Source organism: Aricia agestis, chromosome 20 (assembly GCF_905147365.1).
Source record: "Aricia agestis chromosome 20, ilAriAges1.1, whole genome shotgun sequence".
NCBI lineage: Eukaryota > Metazoa > Arthropoda > Insecta > Lepidoptera > Lycaenidae > Aricia > Aricia agestis.
The window spans coordinates 4805798-4833191 of NC_056425.1; the positions used below are offsets into that span (position 1 = coordinate 4805798).

At 35.5% G+C, this 27394-nt stretch overlaps 1 protein-coding gene and 1 long non-coding RNA gene across 3 annotated transcripts in view; both read right to left on the reverse strand.

Moving 5' to 3' along the window:
* LOC121737305 (high affinity cAMP-specific and IBMX-insensitive 3',5'-cyclic phosphodiesterase 8) overlaps positions 1-27394 on the reverse strand; it is a 225531-nt gene that overhangs the window by 133227 nt on the left and 64910 nt on the right. The window lies entirely within an intron of this gene.
* On the reverse strand, positions 86-13731 carry LOC121737322. Its single transcript, XR_006037126.1, has 3 exons — positions 13721-13731; positions 11450-11451; positions 86-219 (listed from the first exon to the last, which is right to left on the reverse strand). It is a non-coding gene; the product is annotated as an uncharacterized LOC121737322 (long non-coding RNA).

A 27394-nucleotide genomic window follows, 5' to 3' on the forward strand; every position in this document is an offset into this window, starting at 1 on the left:
ACGTCTTGGTGGATTCACACAGGTTTTCGAAATGAGAGCGGAAACTCAACCGCGTTGAGAAACCGCACCTTTACGCCTCTATCCACCGATGCTACGAACTGCGAAACAGCGGCGAACCGATTTACTGTCTCATCCGCCACACGACAGTGCGTTAATTGCATCTCGCTCTATTGCTGTTTCGCATTGGTTTCACAGAGTTTTCGCAGTTCGCAGCGTCGCCTCGGTGGACTAGAGGCGTTAAAGTAAAACTTTTGCGGCGTTGTGCACTTTTTGGGAGCTAAGATCCATGCTAAAGAGGAGGAGACCGTATCCCGAAACGTTGCAAATTACAATGTTAATTGACCCTAATACCTTGCGCCTTCGCACGTCGAGAGTTGGGAGCTGGTTCGCACTGCGTAACCACTCTCCTGCGGGGCTAAAATAGTAACATTTAGCAATTCCTCTCAATCGATTCAGCAAATGAATTGTCAAAACTGTCAAACTGACAAAATATGTCAAATTAGTATGAATTACTAGACATGAATTGCAAGCAGACTTGCATTTTGCGATTAAAAAAAATGAATCATATTATGATTCTCCAAAGCGACCATTTTAGCCCCGCTGTAGTAGTTGTCCCAACGTTTTGTTGCGTTACGACAACGACGCTATGAAAGTAGAATCGCGTAAATGCCCCATTACTGGCGCAGAGCCAGAGAGTTACGATGTAACGAATCATTAGACACCTAATTAAGTTTACTGTAGGAAACAACAAGATGGTTAAGGCTATGATCTAAGCCACGAGGTGAGTCGCATAACTTATGTTTCTATGAATTTGAAAGTGCTATCCCATAAGTCATAGGCAGTCTAAGTTGAACAGCGCACTAGCGGCTAGCCCAATCCTTAATCCTGAAATTTCGCATACTTGTGACGTTGCCATATCTACTAAGAAAGAATTGTTTTTTTTAATTGCACCCCCAAGTAGGGTACCAGATACAAATTTCAAAAGTCCTGACAAAATTTCTGATTTTGGGCCAAAATTCCTGACACGAGCTATTTATTTGTTGATTTCCTTAATTTTTAATTTTTCAATGTTGATGTTTATATCGTGAAAATAAAATTACGATTATTTATAAGTTACAATATTTATGAAACTCCAAAGTACCTACTTGTGCCTTAACTTTTTTGTTATTGTAATTAATAAAAGTTTAGTGTATAAAATTTTATTGTTTGAATTATTTGCCGAAAATTCCTGACATTTCCCTTTTCCGGCCGCATTCCTGACATAATATGTCAAAAATTCCTGACATGTCAGAAAAATATCTGACATCTGGTCACCCTACCCCCAAGGGGACTAAATAGTATCAAAACTATTGATGTGACCGGATTAAAAACAAGTACAATTTCTACATCAATCGAACTTTCTTAGTAAAAAATATATTCATTCCATATTAAAATATTCATATTTCAATTCATTCAATATATTCAATACATTATGTCAAGTGTACAGCTGTAGAAATATGATCCACCCAAGTCACAAATTGCATCAAATAACACAAATTGTGTAAAATTTAAAAGCAACCCGTCTCGGAATTGTATTTGCGAGTTTCGTTGAAATGTTCTGCTTTTTGTATTCCAGAATATATTGTAGCAAATGTACTTCTTGGAACTTCGTTCTATAAATTTGTCTTTTTTGTTTCTTCGTTCGAGGTTGCCATCTTGTTAGTTGTTACTGTGGCCTCTCAACGTTTGCCCACGATGGCAGAGTAGACAGAATGATAGAGTATACCGACTTAGAACTGATGTTGAAATTTTTAAATTTGACGTATTATGACGAAAATCGTCGCTAGGGTTGTTAAATTGTTACCTACGAATTTAAAACTATGACATATTCGATGGACGTGTTCCTCTTTGGTCGTATTGTTGTTTATGTTTTGGCACATGCGATTAAAATTGTCAGAATCCAATTTCGAAATCTTTATGTTAAATATTTAAAAATAAATTATATCAGCCAGCGCGAGGCACATTCCGTTCATAATCCTAGTGAAACCCGACGAATTTGACAGATATTGAAACCTGTCCGTTTCTTTGCAGTCGAACTACTGGTAATTATGTCTATTGTGACGATGGCATAAAAAATCGGCCAAGTGCGAGTCGGACTCGAGCACGAAGAATTGAAAAAAAAAATAAGGAAATACGTTCCAAAAAGTGTTTTTGTCTGGGAACCCCATAAGTATTTATTATAGGGGTTTCGGGGGCGATAAATCGATCTAGCTAGAAATCATTTTTAGAAAATGTCATTTTATTCGTGTTTTATCGAATATCGAGCGAAGCTCGGTCAAATAGCTCGTAATAATATTATGTGAGTGTCGGCATTCCGTTCAAAGGTACAAAAGCAATTCGGAAAACTCGTGAAAGATATTTTTCGGTGTCTGTTTTATGTGTTTCGGTTTAAAAACGTAATTAGTCGCATTATATATCACAGAGACCATAAATTAATTAGCTTCTTATGATTTGAGCAAACACCTCGAGGACGCTCGTCCTAATTCACTAGGGCTGCCAAAAACAGAAAAAATTAATTATCTGGATGTGATGTTTGACAAATTAAAAATTGATGATTCTAATGCCCTAGAGTGCTAATTGAAAATTAATTTTGCGTGCCAAATTGCCTGCTCCAAATTAAAATCATTGACATCGAAATAACATCCTGTAAAACGATCTCACATTATATTTGACCGCTCATATATGGCTGCAGTTACTGTCACATTATTTCATAAACTACAGTATATTACTTGTAACGTAAATAACACGCTCCCTATACCAAATTCAAGTACTGTCGAATATCGTCGACCAAGCGTTTCGGCGGAGCCCTAAATTCCAAAATGGCGGAGCCCTCGACGTCGAACAGCTCTAATTGAGGGCGCCGTCAAATTTAAAATAAAATATTAATTAGCGTAATTCAATTTTACGGGCTTTCGAAGGCTCTATATTTTGAGGTATACCTTAAAGTTAATTATTATTATATAGACGTCACAGTGTACGGAGGAGGCGAAAAATCGGAAAATTTCTTTTTTTTTTTTCAATTTTGAATAGGCATTAATATTATGAATGCGAGAGTAGAACACCCGCGCGTCATTTCGCAATAGTTTTGATGCTATGGGCTACCAAAGTTTAGCGTATTTTTGGGGCCCGGAAGCGAAAAATCCACATTTCTTCAAAATTTTTACGTAATAAAATAAAATTTTGTATTTCACCTGAAACCCGTCAAAAACAAAATACATGGTGCTCGGTTCTAAAGTTCAAATACAAAAAGTTTGTAACACTCAGTTTTCAATTAACATCAAAGGTGAAGCAATAGAAAGAGTCAGTGAAGCAAAAAAATTGGGAATCATTATGGATGAAAACTTACGTTTCGAAAAGCACACAGTTAAAATGGTAAGCAGTTGCTTTTACAGATTAAAATTACTGTATAACATAAGAACCTTTTTACCCAAAAAGTTACGCATAACCGTCTGCGAATCTCTGGTCCTGTCAAAATTGAATTACGCGGACGCCGTTACCGGACCGTGCCTACTATCTAGATCAAAAAAAAAAAAAAATATCCAAAAAGTACAGAACGCTTGTGCAAGGTTTTGTCTGACTGTCCCTCCTAGAACGCATGTTTCTCCCTATATAAACAAAGAGAGATGGCTGAACATGGAGCATCGTCGGCAACTTCACTTTGCCACGCTTCTCTTTAGAGTCGTTAGGTTAAAAACACCCATCTACCTATATAATAAATTGCAGTGGGCTGGCGACAGTCAGCTGTCTATGACCACCAGGGGTTCGGGCTACCTCCTAATCAATCAACCTCACCACTCTGCTGCGTTTAGAGGAAGCTTTAGACATGTTGCCAGTAAAGTGTGGAATAACCTTCTGCCACCGCTGAGGTCCTTAAAGTTTATTGATAATTTTAAACGACATTTTAAGCACTACTTATTAGAACAGCAAATAAATAATTAATTAGGCTATAATATTATGTAGTACTCGTATATAATATTTCCTCTTTCTTTTTTTTATCTATTATAATTCTATATATTTTGTCTGTAATACCTTAACAAATAATATTCACAATAAACTAACTTATTACAATTTTATTATCATATTTATTCTGTTACTAGCTGTTGCCCGCGACTTCGTCCGCGTGGACTTTTTTATTTTTTTATTATAAAATTGAGGCCGTCTATGGACTGTTCGTCCATATCCTTTTTTTGTTATTTTATTATTGAGATTTTTCGCACCAAGGATAATTGAAATAATATTATGACTTTAGTTTATAGCTGTTGTTCCCGTACATCGATTGAGTCGTTTACGCGCAAATCAGAAAAGTATATTGTGTGGGAACCACACATTTTTCCGGGACAAAAAACATTCATTGTCCCAGATTCAAATTATCTCCAATCTCCATGCCAAATTTCATCAAAATAGATTAAATAGTTTAGGCGAGAATCATAAAAGTTTATTGTGCGGGAACCGTATATTTTCCTGGATAAAAAGTATCACTTGTCCCTTCCCGAGACTGAAAGTATTGCCATATTGCCATACCGAATTTCATCAAAATAGATTGAATAGTTTAGGCGATAATCATAAAAGTTTATTGTGCGGGAACCGTACATTTTCCGGAACAAAATTAGTATTCCTTGTCCTTTCCCGAGACTCAAAGTATCTCCATACCAAATTCCATCAAAATAGATTGAATAGTTTACGCGCAAATCATAAAATTGTATTGTGCAGTAACCGTACATTTTTCCGGCGAAATATAACGTTCCGCGCAGCTTCGCCCGCGTAAATTAGATACTTTAAGACACAGACAAATTAGTCCACAAAAAATAGCCTATAATCTTTCACGTGGTCTACTTCTTATCTGTGCCAAATAACAGAAAAATTGCCCCAGTAGTTCGTGAGATAAGCCCTTTCAAATAATTTCCCCCGTTTTTTCCACATTTTTTTTCAATTTCTTCGCTGCTATTAGTCTTAGTGTGATAAAATATAGCCTATAGCCTTCCTCGATAAATGGGCTAGCTAACACTGAAAGAATTTTTCAAATCGGACCAGTAGTTCCTGAGATTAGCGCGTTCAAACAAACTAACAAACTCTTCCGCTTTATAATATTAAGTATAGATTAACACAAAACATGCTATAATTATGTAGGTATATATTAATGATTCAAATCCTCATTTTTTCCACCGGAGTTTTGCGAGTTAATTTGCACTTGGAACATCTTTTGTTTTGTTTTTTTTTTGTTTAATCCATTGATGGGGCAAGGGATCACGGAAGACCAGGGACAGCGGCGTTGTCACTGTCATAACCTGAGTGGTCACCTATTCCTCATTTTTTTGGCACAGCACTGCCACAAATTGAAAAAACACCCTATTTAGTTTTAAGATTCTTTTGTTAATGTTTTTATTTTCCTTTATCCTTATAATATGTTTTTTTTTTTTTCTACCGTGTTGTTACTTTATGTTTGTTTTAATATTATGGTTGTGTTATGTTTTTAAAAATGGGAATAAAGTTTATTTATTTATTTATTTATTTATTTAAGTACTTTTTTTAATTAAGAATTAAAGCAAGGCTTGAGCTGTGTTCCTATGGTTTAATTTTTTTGTATATTTTAGCCAGTTTTGTTTTCTGGGTGTTTGAACACAGAGGAAAATCTTGCCATTTTTTTGGGTTTTTGGACGTTTTTATCTTTTTTAATAATAAAATTATGAAAAAAAGAAAACATAGGGACATGCTAATAGTGGCCATAGATATTCAGGAAATAAAATCATAACTCTACCGGCATTATCCAGGGAGGAAACAGGGGACAGCTTTTGTATGGAAAAACGGGTGTGGACTAATCTTAAAACGATGTTATCCTCATTGGAGATATTAACCAACTCCCGTTTATAGAGCGTGAAAACCTCTTTAAACTTAATTACACTCGTCCAAACCTGGTAACCAGCATCACCCAGGAGTTGTCTTGCACACACAGGAGCCCTATGGATGTGGCATACGCCTTAAGCATGGTCTATAATAACATCTATTCATCGAAGGAAATAGTGCGGTCCCTAAAGCTAATGAAGTATTCAGGAGCGAGAATACCTAAAACCAATCTAAATACCCTGTATCTTGTCCACACACAAGAGGAGAAAGCAGCCCTCACTAATACAGGCTATGGATCGGGAACGGACTCTCGCGTCCTCACAATCCATGAAGCTCAGGGATTAACGAGTCCCTCGGTGATCATCATACAGACCAAGTCCCGAAAGCTGGCAATCCATGACAGCGTTCCTCATGCAGTTGTAGCCATATCCCGGCACACTAACACCTGTGTCTATTACACTGACACTGATGGAGACGCTGTGGCAAGCTTCATAAAAAGAGCCACGGAGGTGTCAACCGAACACATAAGAGATTATAATATAAAAATGGCTATAAAAGACAGGAACGATAAAGTCCTAAGCCACATGGCGGGTAGATTCGACACAGAACGATGTCTTTTTAACAACCTAGAAACTCCACCCAGCTTGAGTGACCCCTCTCCACCAAGCCAATGTCACAACATCTAAAGGCAAAGGGTGGAGCAGCATAAAATCTAAGGAAATCGGAAAATGTCGGATCTACTGGCCGCCACACCGACTGGGACCTCACCGTTCAAAACATTAATATTATTATTATGCAATTTATAAAACAATAAATGTATATATTTATTTATTATATGTATAACATATTATACTCTATTCTATTAAATATACATATACACATATATATATTAAAAAAAAAAAAAAAAAAAAAAAAAAAACAAAAAAAAAAAAAGTGTCCATGGCGTGATGGACCACAATTAATTAAAATTCATAATATTATTTCAATTATCCTTGGTGCGAAAAATCTAAATAATAAAATAACAAAAAAAGGATATGGACGAACAGTCTATAGACGGCCCCAATTTTCAATAAAAAAAAAAAAAAAAAAAAAAAATCTTAAAATAATTAACAATTTTATATCTCTTGTTTTCTTCAAATTCTAACCATTAAATCCTCTTTACAATAACATTTTGGTTTTTTTTTGTTCATTGCGAATTGCGATATAATTGTATTTGGGAATTTCATCCATTCTCTTTGAGTTTGAAATTGAATCTGAAGATGTAGCTTCATAAACACTGACGAGCAGTCATTTGAAAGGAAGGACAGGCCCCTCGGTGTCTAAATTACATTCCCTTGTCAATGCTTACAGTTGATAAGATTTTGTTTTTAATAACAGTATTCAAATTATTATCTTGTCTCTCTTCTGTTTATTATTTCAAGGCATTGTCAGATTAATTTTAAGTGTATAATTTTCAACATTGTTTGTGCTCCAAAGAATATTATGATGATTTCAATCATAAAATATTGCCTTGCCTTGTAACAAGTGAAATTAGACAAGTAATGCTTGTTTATCGTTACTAATATTTTTCGTTCAAAGTTAACTACCATAATAATATCGTTGGGTAATGTTAAAGCTTAAAAGTGTTATTTACTTTGTGTATGTAATAAAATATATATAAAATCATATTTGTTACCATCCATTTAGGTGAAAGAGAAAATAATCCCACTAACTGCTCCGGCAACGTTGTTTTGGCATTTACACTCAGATGGAAAAATGCTTGTAACTTCAAAGGAAGATTTCAATTGAACTTCCAAATATATATACAGAGTAGGTACAGACGAACATATTATACCCTACTAGATGAATGTCGGTTAAGAGTTGGCAGATCATCAGACCTATTCAATAAGCACATCAAATTTCAACAAAATCGGTCCTGACTCCATTTATTTTGGAGGAGTTTAACAACAAACATCCTGACACGAGTTTTTTATATTATATAAGATTTAAGCTAGTATGTCATTAAAATTTTAAAAAGGCTTAGATAAAATATGGCAAAAGAGCTCTATTTTGTATTATATCACAAAATATAATATGTTGCCATCTGCAAAGTATATGAGTCCTCAAACTCTATTACAGAACAGATATACAGAGAGATACAACATAAGGCTCAAGAGGATATAGTGGCTCAAAACAAATACCCTCCCGCATAATGTGATTTGATCCTTAAGCAACAGTCTTAAGGTTCAATTCCGAATGTATCATAGTGCTGACATAAAAAAGGAATCTGCTATATGTCACTGTCGTTATGATAAAACGGTTAGGTAACATATAAAATAGCGGCAGTCACGTCAAAGACATTTTGTTATTGTTGCGTCATTATGTCATTAATCATTATAGTTTGATTCCTTCATGACGTTAGACATGTCATGTCAAGGAAAACAATATATTGAAAGGCCCTTTCTAGGGATTTTAGGACCGTTTTGGCATTTTAGTGTCTAAAACTCTAAACACACTAGACCGAAGTTACGCGGCGTAAATTCCGCATGATTACGCCCGCAATATATTTTAAATTACCGATGACACTATTCCGTCGCGTTCCGTCCGTATTTTGTATGCGTTTGACATTGCGGACGTAACCATGCGGAATTTACGCCGCGTGACTTCGGCCTGAAGTGTTTAGACACTAAGTGCGACCGCACATTGGAGACACGACAGTTTTTAGACAATCTTGTCTCACATAGACGAGTCAGCTTTACGATTAAAGAGAAACAGTTGTGTCTACCACGGTCCACGTGGCGCATACCAAGAAGAAACTGGGGGGTGAGCCAAAATCTTTTCGTTTTCGCTTCGTTATAGAATCTCCGATGAAAATGTATGAAATTGACATAAGCGTTCGTTAATATGACGTTGACGTTCGACTCGTCTAATGTCAATTCCATACATTTTGATCGGCGATTCTATAACGAAGCAAAAACGAAGAAGTTTCGGCTAAATGGCCTGTTTTGACTACGACGACGCAACGCATACTCGGATGTGGTTCGGATCAGACTAGGTACACTGCTAGACAGTTTTGTCGTTGATGTGCGCGCTCGCATACACTTCAAAGGGAAGACAAGTCGTTACTAGTCCGACTTGTCGCCGGGCAGTTCTTACTTCTTGTACGCATTAGACAACTTTGTCTATGAGACGTCTTGTGTCAAATGTGCGCATCTAGTACTTTTTATTATGAGATAGTCTGTCTTAAAACAGTCGTCTCTCTGGTGTGCGGTGGCCCTTAGGTCTGAAATTGACGTAGACGTTTTAATTTTTTTAGTATTTTCTCAAAAATATCTTATCTTCGACAGTACGTTTCTGTGTCTTACCTCTTACGCTTAAAAGTTAAAACGTTAATTATTTAATACTTTATAGTAATAAAAAAAATTGTGTTCTAGGGCTCCCGTACTAATATGTCAAAATGTCTCCAAACAAATAATATAAAACGCAATGGAATATTTCCTGTTCAAAAGTTGTCAACATCATAGTCCAAAACACGATTTTATAGATCGACAAGGCTTTATATGATGAGAAAAAGGAGAACTGTCAAAAATGGCGTTTTCGTATGATGGCGGTGTTAGTTCCTTTTTTCGCCACGTTCATTTAAAGCCTTGTCGATCTGTAAACAAATTTTGACATTAAGGCCATCTCCTGAGCAAACGACCTTGACCATACATTTGCCGTGTTGCCGAGATCGCACCAAAAACCTATTTTTTTACTTATCATAGTTCAAAATTGACCAAAAAAAATCAAACGGCAAATATTTAGTTACTGAAATTGTCTATCTATTAGCGTGTGTTTCAAATAAACGTAATTTGTAAATACTAGGGAGATGCTGAATGTATGCTTGAATTTAAATAAATTGGTATTACTTTGGATGCTGATTTAATGAGTATAATAAACAAAAATAGGAAATTAATAACTATGAAAGGAACGTTCATATACCGAAGATTATTGCTGTATTTTTCATTACAATTTTGCTTTCAAATAATCAGTCAGTAAGGCTCTACAAACGGTAAATTACGGCATCGCCGTGGGGGGAGCGTCCTTAATGTTAAGTTTTGCGACATTACCAACTGTACGGTTAAAATTCCTCTAAAAGTTGGAGTTCCAGAAATACCAATATCGCGATACAAGTATTCGCGGTCGGCATTCTCGATAATGTGCCGCCTGTCATAACGGAAAACCATAATGATTAACTTCTCCAATATGCACGGCGTGTTATGATTTATGAGCAAAGAGAGTTTTTAATTTCGTGACATACGGCACCTGTTTGACATGACATTTGATACTAAAGACCTTAAAGCTCCGCTTGGTTTGTGATAGGTAGAAAAGGGGTATGAAGATTTTTATATGGAGCCTGGCCTACCTACTGTCCGCCATTGTGTTTTTCCGCGTTCACGAATACCTTTTTCAAAAATGGATAGCTAACATCAATACAAACAAAAAGTAATCTTGGACAAAACCAAGTAAGATGTCACATTTGAGCTGTTAAAGTTGAAATATCTTAAATTGGTAAAACTTTGGCAGCTCATATCTTCGAAATGTGACACTTTACGTGGTTTTGTCCAAGATTATTTTTTGTTTGTATCATTGATGTTAGCTATCCATTTTAGCGGATAGTAGGTCGGCCAAAATCTTCACACCCCTTTGCAATCGCTTTTACAGTCTGTAACAAAGCACTACAAGTTTGCAATCGATTTAATATGTTATGTGGTATGTGTTAGTATCCATATCTATCAACCTAAAAATATAGTTTCTCTTTAGTAGGAACTTTTATTTTTACTGTTACTTTTTACAAAATGAAATATTATACGATGATGCGTCATGCGGGTGACTATTATATTATTATCGGTTCCACATCTACCACAGCAAAAATCAATAGGCTGTATTTGAGTTAGATAACGTATTATGGTAGTATCGCTTTATGTACTGATGTGCACATACAATGTGATAAAAAATTTGGATATAGTTTTACTATGGAGAAACAAAAACTGTTTATAAAAATCAACTTAAGATATTTTGTGTAACCTTGAAGATAACGCCTACAACTTTGTAACGCCAAGACTTTACGATTATCGCGCGGGAACCGTACATTTTCCGGAATAAAAAGTATCCTATGTCCTTTCACGTAGCTCAAACTATTTCTATACCCTGTAAAATTACCTGCAGTACACCTGATGATGATTTTTTTGAAAGCGGTCGTGTATTTAACAATTTTGTAATAAATATATTAAAATAAAGTGGAAAAAGTGCAAGGAAAGTGTATAATTATCTCAATACCCAGCAAAATCGAATTCGATATCCGTATTTGGAAATCCGAATGCATGGCAGCAGTAGAAAATATAATATTATCTGACGCACATGTTCGCTTTTTTCCCAAACGAGACGAATACTTGGTATAGTCAGGAGAATTTAAGGTGGCACCAGCGGTCATTGACCTTTCTAGTCTAGGAGCTATGTGAAAAGGAATCGCACTGCATTCTGTTAACTTAAGAATAAAATTGAATTCTTGTAAAGAAACATACTATTACCTATAGTTTCATCAGAAAACGTCTTGGTTACCTCTTCATATGATAATATTTCTATTAGTGAGTTTGAAGTGATATAATTCATACTGTGTTCACATCGTGTATGCAAAATACGATAACACCCTTAGACTAGAAACATCTATCACTTCATTGTCAATCGCGGTTTGTATAGAAAATATCAAGTTTTTTGACAGGGAATAAATGACCGCTACAGACAGAATTCCGCGATTTGAGAATAAAAAAAAAGCCTTTTATTTCTTTTTTTTTATCTATATTTAATTAGGGATTTTTATCCGAAGATATGTCAATTACAATTTGCTCGATCAAATCACATTCTAATTAGAATAATTAAATCAATTGAGTTTAAATAATGATTACAAAATTAAGCAACTCATAACAATAGTTATGTCAAATTATAATAATTAAATCATTAAACAATAATAACAAAATTAAACAAGTCATAAAAATAGTCATATCAAATTATTTTAATTGAAATATAAATCATAGTGTTAAAATTAAACCTAAGTTATGACATTAGTCAAGTCAAATTATTAAGTTATGACATTAGTCAAGTCAAATTATTATTATTGGATAGATTTATTATGTCATGTAGGTAATTTGATACATTTTTATTATAAAATTTAGTCATAGTGTGTAAGCAAGAACCCCTCCCCTCTCAGGTGAAGGCCTCCTCCAGAGATTTCCACACATTTCTATCGCCCGCTACTTCTACCCAATCCGGTCCGGCTACGTTCGTGATGTCGTCCGCCCATCTTGCTTGTGGTCTGCCTCTTTTCCTGTAGCCTGCTGGTCCTGGCCAAACAGTTGTCCGTATGGTCCATCTGTCATCGGTCATTCTGGCTACATGACCTGCCCATTGCCATTTTAATTTTTGGGCGTGCTTGACGGCATCAGTAATTTCAGTCTTTTCTCGTATGACTTTGTGAGGTATTTTTTGTAATTTGCTTATCTTCATCAAACTCCTTTCCATACCCCTTTGACTGGTCTTATTTTGTTTTTTGCCTTATGGGTGAACTATTATTTGAGAATAGTCTCACAGAATTCCAAATCAAAATTCCACATTGGGAAATCGAAAACGGAAAAAGTGTGTGTGCGGCTAGCCTTAGGCAGCGTTTCCACCATAGATGTGTTGCGAGGGATGTGTTTTTGAGAACCAATAGAATCGCTTCATTGACATGAGCTTGCCATGACATCGCTCAGCGCGGCGATGCTATTGGATCTTAAATGTAATTTTCTCGCAACACATCTCTGGTGGAAACGCAGCCTTAAAGTACACATCAATGGATGTTTTACCTTATATGTTCAGTTTAAAACATTGTTATAGGTACGTAATTTCATATTTGCAAATACAGCTTCTTATTCGCAAATGTCCCTACTCACTGGGTTAATCATTTCCTTAATTTATTCATAATTTTTTTAATAACAGCAACGTATGAGCCAATGAGTAAACACTAAGACACGAGTTACCCTATGTATCTAGGCAATCTATTATCTAGTACATAGATAGGGAGGATTAGCTCTGATAACGTATATAAATATAGATATTGTATAACATAATATACGCGCTTCATATTTTGCTGATTATTATCTGTAATATTAATCTCACTGAGACAAGAACTTGATAAAAACATTGTTATTTAACTATCGCACTCAGAGGCGAATATTAATTGCTATACTGTACTCGGCGAAACATGGCGATAGCGGTCATTGACTCCCTGTCAAATACTTGTCATTTTCCATATAAACCGCGATTGACAATGAAGTGTCATATGTTGTCAATCGCGGCTTTGTATGGAAAATGACAAGTTTTTGAAAATGAGTCAATGACCGCTACCGCCATGTTTCGCCGAGTACAGCTTACCAGTAATTAAATGAAGATTATGACATAAGCTCCATACATTGACGACCTCTGTGGCTCAGTGGTGAGCGCGTTGGTAGCTCAAGCCGGGGGTCGCGGGTTCGAATCCCGCCGACGGAACAAAAAGATTTTCAAAGTTCTTGGGTCATGGATGTGTATTAAATATGTGTATCATATAATAAAAATCTTAAATATATGTATAGTATAAAAAGTATTAAATATATATCCGTTGTCTGGTACCTGTAACACAAGTTCTTCAGGTACTTAGCACGGGGCCAGACTGACGTGGTATGAAGCGTCCATAGATATTATTATTATTATTATTATTATTATTGTCCGTCTTTTGCGTATGTCTGCGTGCGGCAGTAAGGGCCAGGACACAAAAACACGATACGACGTCGTGTCGTACCAAGACGCGGCGTCGTTTTTGTAGAAACTCACGATGAATTTCTACGTAAGTTTCTACGACGCGACGTCGTGCCGTATATCTTGGCACGTCACGATGTCGCGTCGTAGTTATTTACGATGCTCGTCGTGGATTCCCACGACACGACGTCGCATCGTGAAACGACGCCGCGTCGTGGTACGACACGACGTCGTATAGTGTTTTTGTGTCCCGGCCCTTACACCCACGTCTTATAGTGATATTAGAAATGGCAAGTATTTCCGTGTGCAGGGGATTTTGTAGGCAAAAATAATCCTGCGAAACCGCGCATTTTATAGTCTGTCAAAAAAGTGAAGAAATTAAAAAGTGGCAACATCGTAACTAGTCATCCCTCTTTTCTTAGATTGATTTGAAAGGGATAACACTACGATGTTGCCACTTTTTAATTTCCTGACTTTTTTGACAGACTATAATATACTTAAAAAAAGTAGGATTTAAATATATTTGGCTGTAATTTTTTAAATACAAATTGTACTACTAAAAATCTATTAGGTTGGGTTTCTAGTTATTAGAACCTCCTTGAAACCTTCTGCTATAAACACTATTGTACAATGTGTGAGCCAAGTACCACAACATTATGTACATTTTTGTACGCAAACATGTGTAAAAATTAGCACCCAATTTAAGAGGCTCTTACTAATGGGAATCGTGTGATATACTAGTTACTATTGTGCAGCACTCTATACTCTATGGTATTTTAGGTTCGTGGTGACCATAGAGTCAATGAAACTCATAGTACTCCAAAGGCATAGATTTTCTCATATTGCCTTACGAATTTTTCAATCACAATTAATTATTTTAAATTTTCGATCACATTACTGTTCAATTCTGTTTAAATGTTTAAAATATCTCTATCTCACAAATTAAGGAAGAGAATAAAAGTAAATGTCAATTTAGACATAAAATCCCTCTTGCACCAATCCTAGTTAAAGCTATATTTAAAATAATATGCCATTTCTTTCTTAAATATTAGGAACGAGAGATAAACGACATGATAATAATATTATTATGCTGATTTTAGGCTCACGCCGAACTTTGTCAGCGCAGCTAAAATGGTCACATTTATCAATTCCTCTCAATCAATTCAGCAAATGAATTGTGATCATACTATGAATGAGAATCATATTATGATTCATAATATGATTCTCCATAGCGACCATTTTAGCCCCGCTGATGGCTTGAGATGTATGAAATTATTCTAGTGTTTTTGAACAACGCGTAGCGGTCTACGCTGAAATTATTTTCATACATTATTTATGACAATAACAATTTTGTATCCCAGCTTACAAGAAGAACTTTTTAAGATAGATATAAGGTGACAATAATAATTTTGTGTCCCAGCTAACAAGAAGATCTTTTTAGGAATTTTGCAAGATAGAGGTGGGGAACGCGCTGATTTTTCATACTTTCTTTGCACAGGCATACTACATTTGTGTATTTGTGTGTGTGTGTGTGTGTGTAGGTGCCGGCAGTCAGTGCGACACTAAAATCAGAATAATATAAAATAATAATTTTAAACTCACCATCAGAATCAGTATCCACTTCCATCATTTTACATTTTTTATATTTGCTCCAGCCAAAACAAGAGAGATACACTTTTAATCACTGTTCACTGCGCATAGCCATCTAGATGTCAAAACGTGAAATGTCGACATCACACTCCTGTTAGGAGGTTACTCGGAATTCGGCGACTTACTGAGAAGTTGACAGGTTACTGAGAAGTCAGTAGCTTACTGACAAGTCAGCATTCTAGTCATTTAACCTGACACCTAACCTGGGACTTAAAAACTTTCCAGGAACCATTGACTGTTAGAAAAAACTTGGCTCTATTTTTTTACTTTCCGAGAAACATTGACAACTTAGCACTGTTATATCCTTCAAATGCGTTATAGTTTCACTACTTTCGTTTCAGGTCATCCACATGGTTAACCTTAAGACTTAACCTTGACATTGTCAAAGATATTCACACGTTAACTTTAAACTACACTTTTTACACTTTAAAACAATACTTCACTAGTTTTTTTCCTATGAAAATTTCGTTTTAAACCACTATATTTTTAACACGCGTATCACGACTTTATCATGACCAATCCAGTCCACGACAGTACGGCGACAACATCAACACTAGATGAAATAACATACATAAGTCATATAACGTAATATACGTTTGCTATATGACATAGTGCGAACAAGACTGGAGGTCGCTGATAAGGTGCCGAGCATATACCTAATAATAGGCAACTGGCGACGTCATTTCGACAACCATGTCTGCTATATTTTATTACATCAAATTACCTAATTTGTTTTGTTGTTATAAATGAGACGATTTTGTATATTTATTCATAATCAGTCTTTCGTCAACGTTTGATATTGATTGTAGAATATCTATAGAGTTCTTAGAAAATAAAACGATATAAATGAATGTAATTTATGGCATATGTCCTATATGCCATTTCCAGGGTTTGTTTTAATTTGGGTCTCTGAACCAGATGAACCATGAGAACCATGTTGCGGATCCCGATTTTTTCACGTCCGCGGATGCGAATGCGGATGCGGATTTTTAGAGGTTCACATCCGCGGATGCGGATATTGCGGACCCTATACAGGGTGTAACAAAAATAAGTGATAATACTTTAGGGTGTGTACGTGTTCCTTGTAGAGAGTTCACTGTGAAAGTAGCAGCGCTGAAAGACCAAAAATTTTTTTCACTTTTGTATGGGGAAACTCGTAACGCTCGGGCCCATGCCCATTGCCCATACAAAAGTGAAAAAAATGTTTAGTCTTTCAGAGCCGCTACTTTCACAGTGAACTCTCTACAAGGAACACGTACACACCCTAAAGTATTATCACTTATTTTTGTTACACACTGTTTAAATATAGTTTATAAAATGAAAAAGTATTCTTTTTTATTTTTAATAATGTATTACAAAATAATAGTACAGATTCCCTAGAACAAATTTTTTGAATAATATCAAGCAAATTTTTCGTCAGTAGCTTCATTTTGAAACGCTTTTTGAATAGAACAATCCATATTTTAGGACCATCAAATCGAAAAATTAAATTATTTATCTCTTTTAGCTACCACTTTCGCAGAGGAAATTGTTGTTCGTTTTATCAAAATGAAGCTGCTTACGAAAAATTACCTTGATGGTAATAAAAAAAATTGTTCTAGGGAACCTGTACTATAATAATACTATTGTATTAAAGAGATAATAATTTGTAAATGAAAATTACATTAATTTCCCTGTATTAACCTCTACCAATTTTTTGTTAGTAAGTACCGAACACACGAAGTTATAAAGCATTATAATTAAATTATTAAATAGTAATAATGACACTTTTTTTAAGTATGAAGCACAAACAAACACGTAGTGATTAATTTACACAAGACAATTGATGCACCACAATAAACGCGTCGGATCCTGTCGCCGTTTTCAGGGTTCCGTAATCAACAAGGAACCCTTATATTTTCGGTCTATCTGTCCGTCTGTCTGTCTGTTTCTCCGCGGTTTTGCTCAGAGAATAGCCTACAAAGCCGAAATTCGGCATGACTGCACATACATATAAACGATGTTGACAAAATCCATCCATATTAATATACTTACTATATACTATACAGTATACTATATATACTATAATATTATAAATGCGAAAGTGTGTCTGTCTGTCTGTTTGTTACCTCTTTATATATGTAAATTTGGCATGGAGATACTTTGAGTCCCGGGAAAAGACATACGATACTTTTTATCCCGGAAAAATGTACGGTTATTACGCGATAAATAAATTTTGGCACAACAGAGTTGTGGGCATCATCTAGTGGTATATAAAACCTTTAAAAAAATTTATGGGGCCAACCTTACACATCAAGCGGGGATAATTCTTTTTATTTCGCGTCCACTTCACCGTATGTGGTGTCGTTGGTTAGGGTTATAAAAATAGTACGAGTATTCCAAGATCATTTTCCGATTAGGGGTCCATTTGTCAAATATGCAAAGTTTTAAAGTGGAAGAAATCGTTAGTGTCCAGTGTCTCCCCCTTCTACCAGCTATTAGCTAAACGGTTGATTCTGAAAAATATTTGGAAAAATTCACGGGAGTAGGAAATATGCTAAATTTAAAGACTAAGAAGACTTCATAAGTTATTGAGAAGTACAAAGGAATTTTTCGTTCAAATTTCTTTGAATGTAACTAAGATCATGTTGTTAGTAGTGTTAAACATGTTATAATTATTGTACATTCATTGACGATACAAAACTTATCAAAAACTGGCGGTACTACGGAATCCTCTATTGTGCGTGGCCGATTAATTGGCCGGCTTTTTCGCTCTCATTGGTCATTTGTCACGCGCAAACGGCACGCGCCATTCACAGACCCCGCCGCTTTTTTTTCTTGTCGCAACTCGTATGACATTCGCATCTGCATAAAAATCCGTATTGATTTAATGCGGATGCGGATGCAGATGCGGATGTCCAAATCTATGCGGATGCTCCGCATTTACGGATGCGGATGCGGATATTCGCAACATTCCTGCTCTGAACAATACTGGTTTGTTATATAAGTAATATAACAGACAAACAGTATTTAGAGCAGTTCCTTTTTACTTTTATATGTTATTTTTACCTTCTTTACATTTTAGTTACTTACTCGAACTCAAACTGAAAAATTTTTATTCAGAATAATTTTTTTCTAATATTTTCTGAACGTTGATACTACTGGTGCCTACCACCTTGTACCACCTTATAGATTAAAAATATTATTTAAATATAGTTTTTATTATTCGTAGAAAGTAACACTAAAAATATTTTTTTATCGCAATGACGTCATACTTTTAAGATAGAAATATAAAGCAGAGAAAGTAGTAAGTAAAATAAATTAAAAAACAAGTTTAGTATTTATTCGGGTATTATTTGATAAAAAACTAATTAAATAATGATAGTAATTTTATCGTTTACTTACATCTAAGATGTGTCGATAACGAGGTTAACATTAATTGTGTTTTAATTTTGATAAAATCGGTGATAGTAGCAAAAAAATCGGTTGTCTCTAAAGTCGGCAGGGCTCGGAACCGGTATTTTTTTAACCAGGTTGAAACGCTCTGTAACCAATTTTTTTTGGATAAGTGTCGCTCGGAGCGAAACTGAGTTGCGAGCGGTATTGCTTCTGAAATTAACCTGGTCATTTCCTCACGGAAAGTGACTAGTACGGCGATACCTTGTGTATCTTTTTTGTGCATTCCTTTTTTGTTCATTCCATTCCCCATTTACTTGTCATAATATCTTGTTTGTTTTGCTTTTGATTTTGTGGTAAAGTGTGGTAAATAGGCGAGGGTCATGGTGTGTGTGTGAGTGGGCGGGGCGAGCAATAATCGTGAACGGTTATAACCAGTATTTTGAGCAGAAGCAGTTTCATTTTGTGCTTAGAACAAAACCAGGAAAAATATTATTTATTCCTGATATTATTCCTGGTTTTGAGATTCCGCTCTGACGAGCGGAATCTAAATGACATTGCTCTTTTGGAAATGTATGGCGTTTCTTACGAATAGGTTCGCGAAGATTAACCAGGTTTCCGAGCTTGCACTTCAAGCCTTAAATGGAACGCCTCAGAGCGAAGTAACGCCGCATGATTCATGTTTTTTCGTGCGTGCAGCCGGCTCCATCGAATTATAAGACATTGTCATGACAAAACGTGTAGGTAGCTAATGATTAAACACCACTTAAAATAAGACGCTTTTAATACTGAGTGAAGCATACCGTCGTGACGAAAAAACGGGTATTTTTTTAAACGGGCAAATGGGCAATGGCCCACCACACATTCCCACCACTGCAACTCCTGTGTCGCCAGGATCAACAGTGGTAACCACGAAAACCCTTTGATATGATCTCAGGGATGCCCGAGGGACTAGGACATACTGATGGTAATAATGTAGAAACTAGTTATAGAGTACCTTGCACCTGTGACGAAACAATAAACATTATTAATTCCTTAAAAAATACGAATACAGTTGGTTATGATGAAATTTCCACAAAGGTAATCAAAGAATGTAAATATATAGTTGCCCCCATCTTAACTGAACTGATAAACAAGTCTTTCGTAGAAGGTTGTTTTCCAGACAAGTTAAAAGTTTCAATAATAAAACCAATATTCAAAAAAGGTGACAGAAAGCAATTAAGTAATTATAGGCCAATTGCGCTAGTTCCAATTCTATCAAAAATATTTGAAAAAGCAATGCATAAAAGACTAACTTCATTCATAAATAAATTTAATATCTTGAAACATGAACAATTTGGCTTTCAAAAGAACAAATCAACTCAACAAGCATGTTTCAACGTTACTAACCAAATTGTAAACTGCATTGATGAAAAGAACCACTGCATAACTGTTTTCATTGACATGACTAAAGCTTTTGATTTTGTTTCACATAAATTACTACTGAAGAAATTAAGCAAAATGGGAATAAGGGGACCAGCTTTAAATTGGATTAAGGCCTTCCTTGAAAATAGAACGCAATACACAATAATAGAAAACATTAACGGAGATAATGAATTAGTCAATACTGAATCTGCAGTCTTACTTAATGAATATGGAGTTCCACAAGGCTCTATACTAGGTCCTCAGCTATTCTTGTTTTACATAAATGACATTCCCATTGAAATTAATAATCCAATAATCATGAATAATTATAAATTTACATTATTTGCTGATGACATATCTATAATATTTACATATAATAAATCGGACGTGAATAAAATCGAAAATGACATAAACTTGACACTTAGATATTTAATTGAATGGCTGACATGTAATAACCTTAAAATTAATGTTAATAAAACTAGGTATATACAATTTAGAACTTATAACAAAAAACCCGTTGACTTAAAATTAACACACAATAATGAAAAAATAGAGGAAGTTGAGGAAAACTTGTTTTTAGGCGTACAAATTGACAAACACTGTAATTGGCATGCACACATAGATAAAGTTTGTTCAAAACTGAACAAATTTGTTTTTGTCTTGCGCAGGTTAGCATGGACAGTTAGTATCCAAACCTCAATTACAGCCTATCACGGCTACGTGTCCTCAGTCCTGCGATATGGTCTAGTTGTCTGGGGAAACTCAACGCATATAGACAAAGCATTCATTGTGCAAAAGAAATGTATTCGTGCTATAGCTAAGATTCCACCGTATGAGTCATGTAAGCCTTTCTTTAAAAAATTCAACATATTGACTCTACCTAGCATGTACATTTTAGAAATATTTAAATTCGTTACACACAATAAGGACATTTTTACACAATTGATTGACACAAACCCAACTAAATATTTTAGAAATTCAAATAGATTAATTATAAATAAAAAACCAAAAACAACTCTTTTTCTAAATAATGCATATACAATGTGTGTAAAGATTTATAACAAAATACCAGATCACATAAAACACTTGTCTAAAAAACAGTCTATTAGACTACTAAAAAGAATGCTAATAAATGAATCTTATTATGATGTAAAGGAATTCTTAAACAGTTGACATTATCTTATTTTATTTTATGACAATAGTTTTTAAATTAATTGACATTTTTACTTTATTTAATTTCTTGACATAAATATATAGATTTCTCATTACTCTCATGACATGTTTAATTATTACTAAGTATGTAAAAATTGATTTGAATAGGTATTGTTAGCGTAAAATATATTTTGTATGATTATAATTACTTATATTATAACTTTATGATAATATGTTTAATTATTACTATTATTAATGATGATTGATAACTTATGTATAAAATTGATTTGAATATTTTTAGTGTAAAACATATTTTTGTACATGATTATAATTTAAATATATATTTGCATGCTATTTTATACATAGCTAAAAGTGTTAGATCTTAAGAAAATAATCATTACCACCTACTGTATTCACCACTTTTATAGCAAATAAACGAATTGAATTGAATTGAATTGAATTGAGTATAGACTTATTTTTTTATTACAGGCATTTTAATTACGAAGGAAAATAACGATAAAACTAATTAGATCAAGCGTTAATTAATGTGGAGTCAACATTAGAAAGAAAAATATTAAGGGACTCATAAAAAATTATATGGGGTCGACTTTGACATTTTTAATTTATTGTTTAATAGCATTATTTTGACTATGCCTGCCCACGTCATACTTTTTGTAGGACCGATAATATCATCGGGCATGCTTGGAATGTCTTGTAACGTCATACAAAAAGTATGAATAAATTACATTTTTATGAAATAAGGGGGCAAACGACCATCGGATCTCCTGATATAAAGCAATTCCAGTCACAGCTTTCGAGTATTTGGTTATAACCGTAATATAAACATAATGAGGAATTTAATAATAATTAACGATTCATAACCCAAGGCGCTGGTAGGTGTTAAGCATTCTCATAAAAAGTCAATTATGATGTATTAAGACTTTATAAGTTACCTTGCTGCTCGTAAAGCCAAAGTGTACTTATCTTACTTACTTTAATAACGCCTCCGTGGTCTAATGGTATAGAGCGCGGCTCTTGACTCGGAGGTCGTTGGTTCGATTCCCGCGTTGGAAACATGTTATTTCCAAGTTTGGTTAGGACAATGCAGGCTGATCACCTGATTGTCTGAAAAAGTCGGTCCTGCGCATGAACTTTCGCCAGTCGTGTCGGTCTTCCGTCCCACTGGGTTATGAGAGTAAAGGAATAGAGAGTGCTCTTTTGTACTGCGCTCACACTTGGGCACTATAAAATTACTCCTGCGTAGCTGGCCTGGTTTCAGTGAAACCGGCCACCGTCACCGAAACCGGTGTGAGAGCTATTATTATTAATATTTAATAGATGTTGTAACTTAGAATATTTTGCGTCGACTTTCAATAGAAGCTATGGTAGTTATTGGTAACTGTTTGGACGAAAGACGATGTTTTAGTTAGGTATAGTCAGGGTTCCCTAGAACAAATCAACAAAACTTGGTTGACTACGGAACCCTAAAACGGAACCCTAACCAGCAGATTTTTTGTATATTGATAGGTTATTAGTTATATAATTTAAGAGTAACATTGTCCTACAAATAGAACAACTAATATAAATAGAACAATCCATATTTTAGGACCATCAAATCAAAGTATGAAATCCTTTCTATCTCTGTTAGCTACCACTTTCGAGACTTTTCGCAGATAAAAATGTTGTTCGTCTTATGAATATCTTTCTACTCACAAAAAATTGCTTGATAGTAATAAAAAAATGTTCTAGGGAACCCTGACTAGTATACAATGATCTTTCGTCCTAATCTGTTCAGCCACTTTTTGAGTACCGACCACAAAGAAAAGTGTTATAACTTTGACTTGTCTGCGTGTTTGTGTCTGTCCGTGGCATCGCATCCAAACAGGTGGACCGAATTTAATATAATTTTTTGTTGGGAAGCTGACATGATCGAGATTTCTTTGCAATAGTTCATTATTATCAGCCCTCTCAGTGCTGTAAAATTTGGGTTTATAATATTATGATATGATCCATGCGTGATGCGTCGGATGGGCAAAAAGTCGGTCCTGCGCATGATCTCTCGCCAGTCATGTCTTTCATCTGAATCACTGGGTTATGAGAGTCGTATGTGGACACAACGTAAAATGTTAAAAATCTCTTGGTCACAATTTGTATCGAATAAAGAAGTTTTAAAAAAAGCGGATTGTGAACGCCAACTAATGAACATCTCTATCTGCATCCAAAGAAAGGTCACTTTTTTTGGTCACCTACAAAGAGGATCTCAATATGAATTTATACGGTTGATTATAGAGGGTAGATTTCCGGGGAAGAGATCACCTGGTAGACCAAGAAGAAAATGGATAGATGACATAAAGGATTGGACCAGATGTAGGCACCCACAAAAGAAATGAGCCCAAGACCAGAAGAAATTCAACCAGCTGCCCGCCGAACTTCGTTATGAAGAGGGCACTAGATGATGATGATGATGAGAGTAAACGAAAAGAGATTGCTCTTGTATACTGCGTACACACTTGGGCACTATAAATTACTCTTGCGTAACTGGCCTTACCGAAACCGGCCACCGGCAAACTCAGAGGTAGAATATGTTTTGAACTACGCTCGCTAGATACAAGCAGTAGTCTGTTACGTAGGTTGACGTAAAAACTCTAATCCGATAAGATAGGTGACATCATAATCTGAGCACAGTAATACTACTTGTTCTTTAAAGTGTTGTCTTCCTATGTGTTTTCCAAAGATATAGCTGATATAATTATTATATAGATTATAATAATTATTATTGTTAATAGGAAGTGGTAATAACCGATAGTGGGACATAAGACTGGTCATCTATTTAATCACAATATGGCTTTACCGAAGGTTTCGGGGGAGACTCCGGAACGAAGCGCGCGTCACGTCGTCGTAGAAACTCACGTAGAAATTCAATGATGAGTTTCTACGACGCGACGACGTACGATGTCGTGTCGTAGTTTTTTTACGACGCGCGTCGTAGATTCCCCCGACAAGACGTCGCATCGTGAAACGACAGCGTATCGTGTTTTTGTGTCCCGGCCCTTACGCATAAATTTCTCTATTTTTTTTTTATATCTATGGACGTAAGGATCTATGGAGGTAAGTACCTGAGTACTCTATAATATAATCTGTTAAAAACACTACTATCTACTAGCAATTCAATATAACGTTGGATCAGTGGGGGAAAGTGGAATGTGCGTCATAGTGATAACGATACGACCACAAGCTGCAGATCTGTCGCCAAGCCACCATTTTGTTGTGGACTTCCTTATTTTGATCACGTTTTAGGATAATTAATGAGTTTTAAACAAAATAGCAGTATTATAAACTTACCTTACCCCGCTGTTTTACTCGTGTTAATACGGAATATAACGAATATACCCCGCTGTTTTACTCGTGTACGTGTTAATATGGAATATTACGAAGAGGTCTCTGGCACATATAGTAAACAAGATGATGCCCGCGACTCTGTTGCGCCAAAATTCGTTTATCGCGCGGGAACTGTACATTTTTCCGAGATAAAAAGTATCCTATGTCCTTTCCCGGGACTCAAAGTGTCTCCATGCCAAATTTCAGCAAAATCGGCTGAGCGGTTTGAGCGTGAAGAGGTAACAGACAGACAGACAGACAGACAGACAGACACACTTTCGCATTTATAATATTAGTATGGATAATCCGACCAAAATACGACATGCCATACACGTCATATCAGAATATTGACAGAAACGTTGCCACACCTCGAACAAAACTATTACGTTATATAAATTACGTTGGACGTGGGTGAGCCATGCTTCGGCACGAATGGGCCGCCTCGACCGGAGAAATACCACGGGCTCACAGAAAACCGGCGTGAAACAGCGCTTGGGCTGTGTCAGCTCTTCTGATGCTACGAGTGTCTATATGGGCGACGGAAGTTGCTTTCCATCAGGTGACCCGTTTGCTCGTTTGCCCCCTTATTTTATTTAAAAAAAATAGTTTACTGTCTATGCTTGTGCTGCCTCTAGCGCGAAAACATTTCAGTAATCCCATTGCATGCAACCGTTGATCCCCTTTTTCACCCCTTAGGGGGTTATATTGAAAAACCTCATTCTTAGTGGTTATACAAGTTTTAATAAAACTAAGAGATAAAACTTTAGGTAAAAGACCAATTTTTTTCACTTTTGTATGGAGAAACTCGCGACGCTGGCCTTTAGTAGCAGCGCTGAAGACAAAATCTATTGCTGTCGCGCTGTGCCCGACCAAGCTAGCTATCAAGTATTAATGCGCGATAGAGACAAGTGCAGCTTGAATTGAAAATTCTAAATCAACGATTCGTTACCCCCTGATTTCTTCTCCAAAACTTAACTGATTTAAGTAAGTACTTTTTTTATTAAAAATTAAAGCAAGGCTTGAGCTGTGTTCCTATGTTTCTTTTTGTATAATCTAGCCAAATTTGTTTTCTGGATGTTTTAACACAGCGGAAAAACTATTAATTTTTTGGGTTTTTGAACGTTCACATCTTTTTTAATAATTAAATTATGAAAAGAAAGAAAACATAGGGATATGCTAATACAGGCTAAAGATATTTAGGAAAAAAATATAACTCTACCGGAATTATCCAGGGAGAAAACAGGGGACAACGTTTGTATGGAAAAACGGCCCTAGTGTCTCCTATATATCTAGGACATAAAATCACAAAAATTATTAAAAATACACTGTAAGATGAAACAAAGTAATTTTAAGAGTACAAAAATATTATCTTTGATTTAACTTATTCATTACAGACATAATAATTATTTGCTCTGTGGACTACGCCGAATACTTTCATGATCGTTTCTTTACACAGATAGTATAAGAAAATAATAGACATGACCCAATAGTATTTTTTACTAACTAGTCACTACACTACAGTCACTAGTGTTTGGCAAAATAATTTAACCGATCAAGTCTGTTGACCAGAATAAACTGCCTGAATTTTTTTTTCTGATTTTCCCCCATTTGATTTTCCCACATTTATCAGCACGCCAAAGACTTCTATTTAATAGAATTCTTTGCAGCAAGCACGCGCCGAACGCGGCGCAATTTAGAATGATTCATTGTATGAAATAATGTGTACCTCGCACATTCGTCCACACCGTACGCGCCGCATTTCGTGTACAATGCGTTGCGTTCGACGCGTACGGTGCTGATATTAATTCTGTCTACTCTGCGAATGTGGCGTGCTGATAAAAGAAGATGTTTTTTCTGACACATCATCATTCTGAATATACATCGTGGCATATCTTGAGTTTTCAAATCTTTGGTTGTAATTCTTTTTAGATGAATATTCTTGCTTCATTGAACTTTCGCTATCAGACGGTTTCTAACATTGTTCTGACGGGAATTTTACGAGCCAAAACAAGCGTACAATATTGTTTGGCTTTTATTATTTGCCTTAAAAGAAGACCTCTGTGGCGTAGTGGTTGAGCGCGTGGTCAGCGCTCATGCCGGGTACGGGTTTGAATCCCGCCGACGGAACAAAAAGTTTTCAATGTTCCTGGATCATGGATGTGTATTAAATATGTGTATCATATTAAAATAAAAATCTTTAATATATTATGCTTTTGTCATATATTTTTTTAACAAATAAAACATTACACACACTACAACACACACACACTAGGAAAAATTACACATTATTGAGTGACAAGCCTATACATACGAATACGAATTGAAAATGGATTATAGTTTTTTTTTATTGAATCTTACATACTATAAGACAGTGCTTACACGGCCAGTCTGAGATCAGCTGAGTCCCAGAGACAAGAGTTAAAAAAAAATATGATAAAGTCAATATTTTTTTACAAAATATTACTTCGATCGCAGTTTCCAGGAAATGCTTTTGTATTCTATTGTTGTCGCCATCACCGGTGCTCTTATGGGGCTTGAAGAATTAAAGGTAGTAAGTAGTCCTAATATCGTTGAAGCTAAGGTCGAATTTCGACCATTGGGCGATCTCTAGTTATTATTATTTCCCGAACAATAAACTTTGCCAATTTTGCTAAAAGATATTATTGAGCTACTTTGGGTCCCGGGAAAGGATATAGTTTACTAATATCCCGGAAAATGTACGGTTCCGGTGTGCCGTGTAACCAAGCCTTTAGGAATTGAAGAC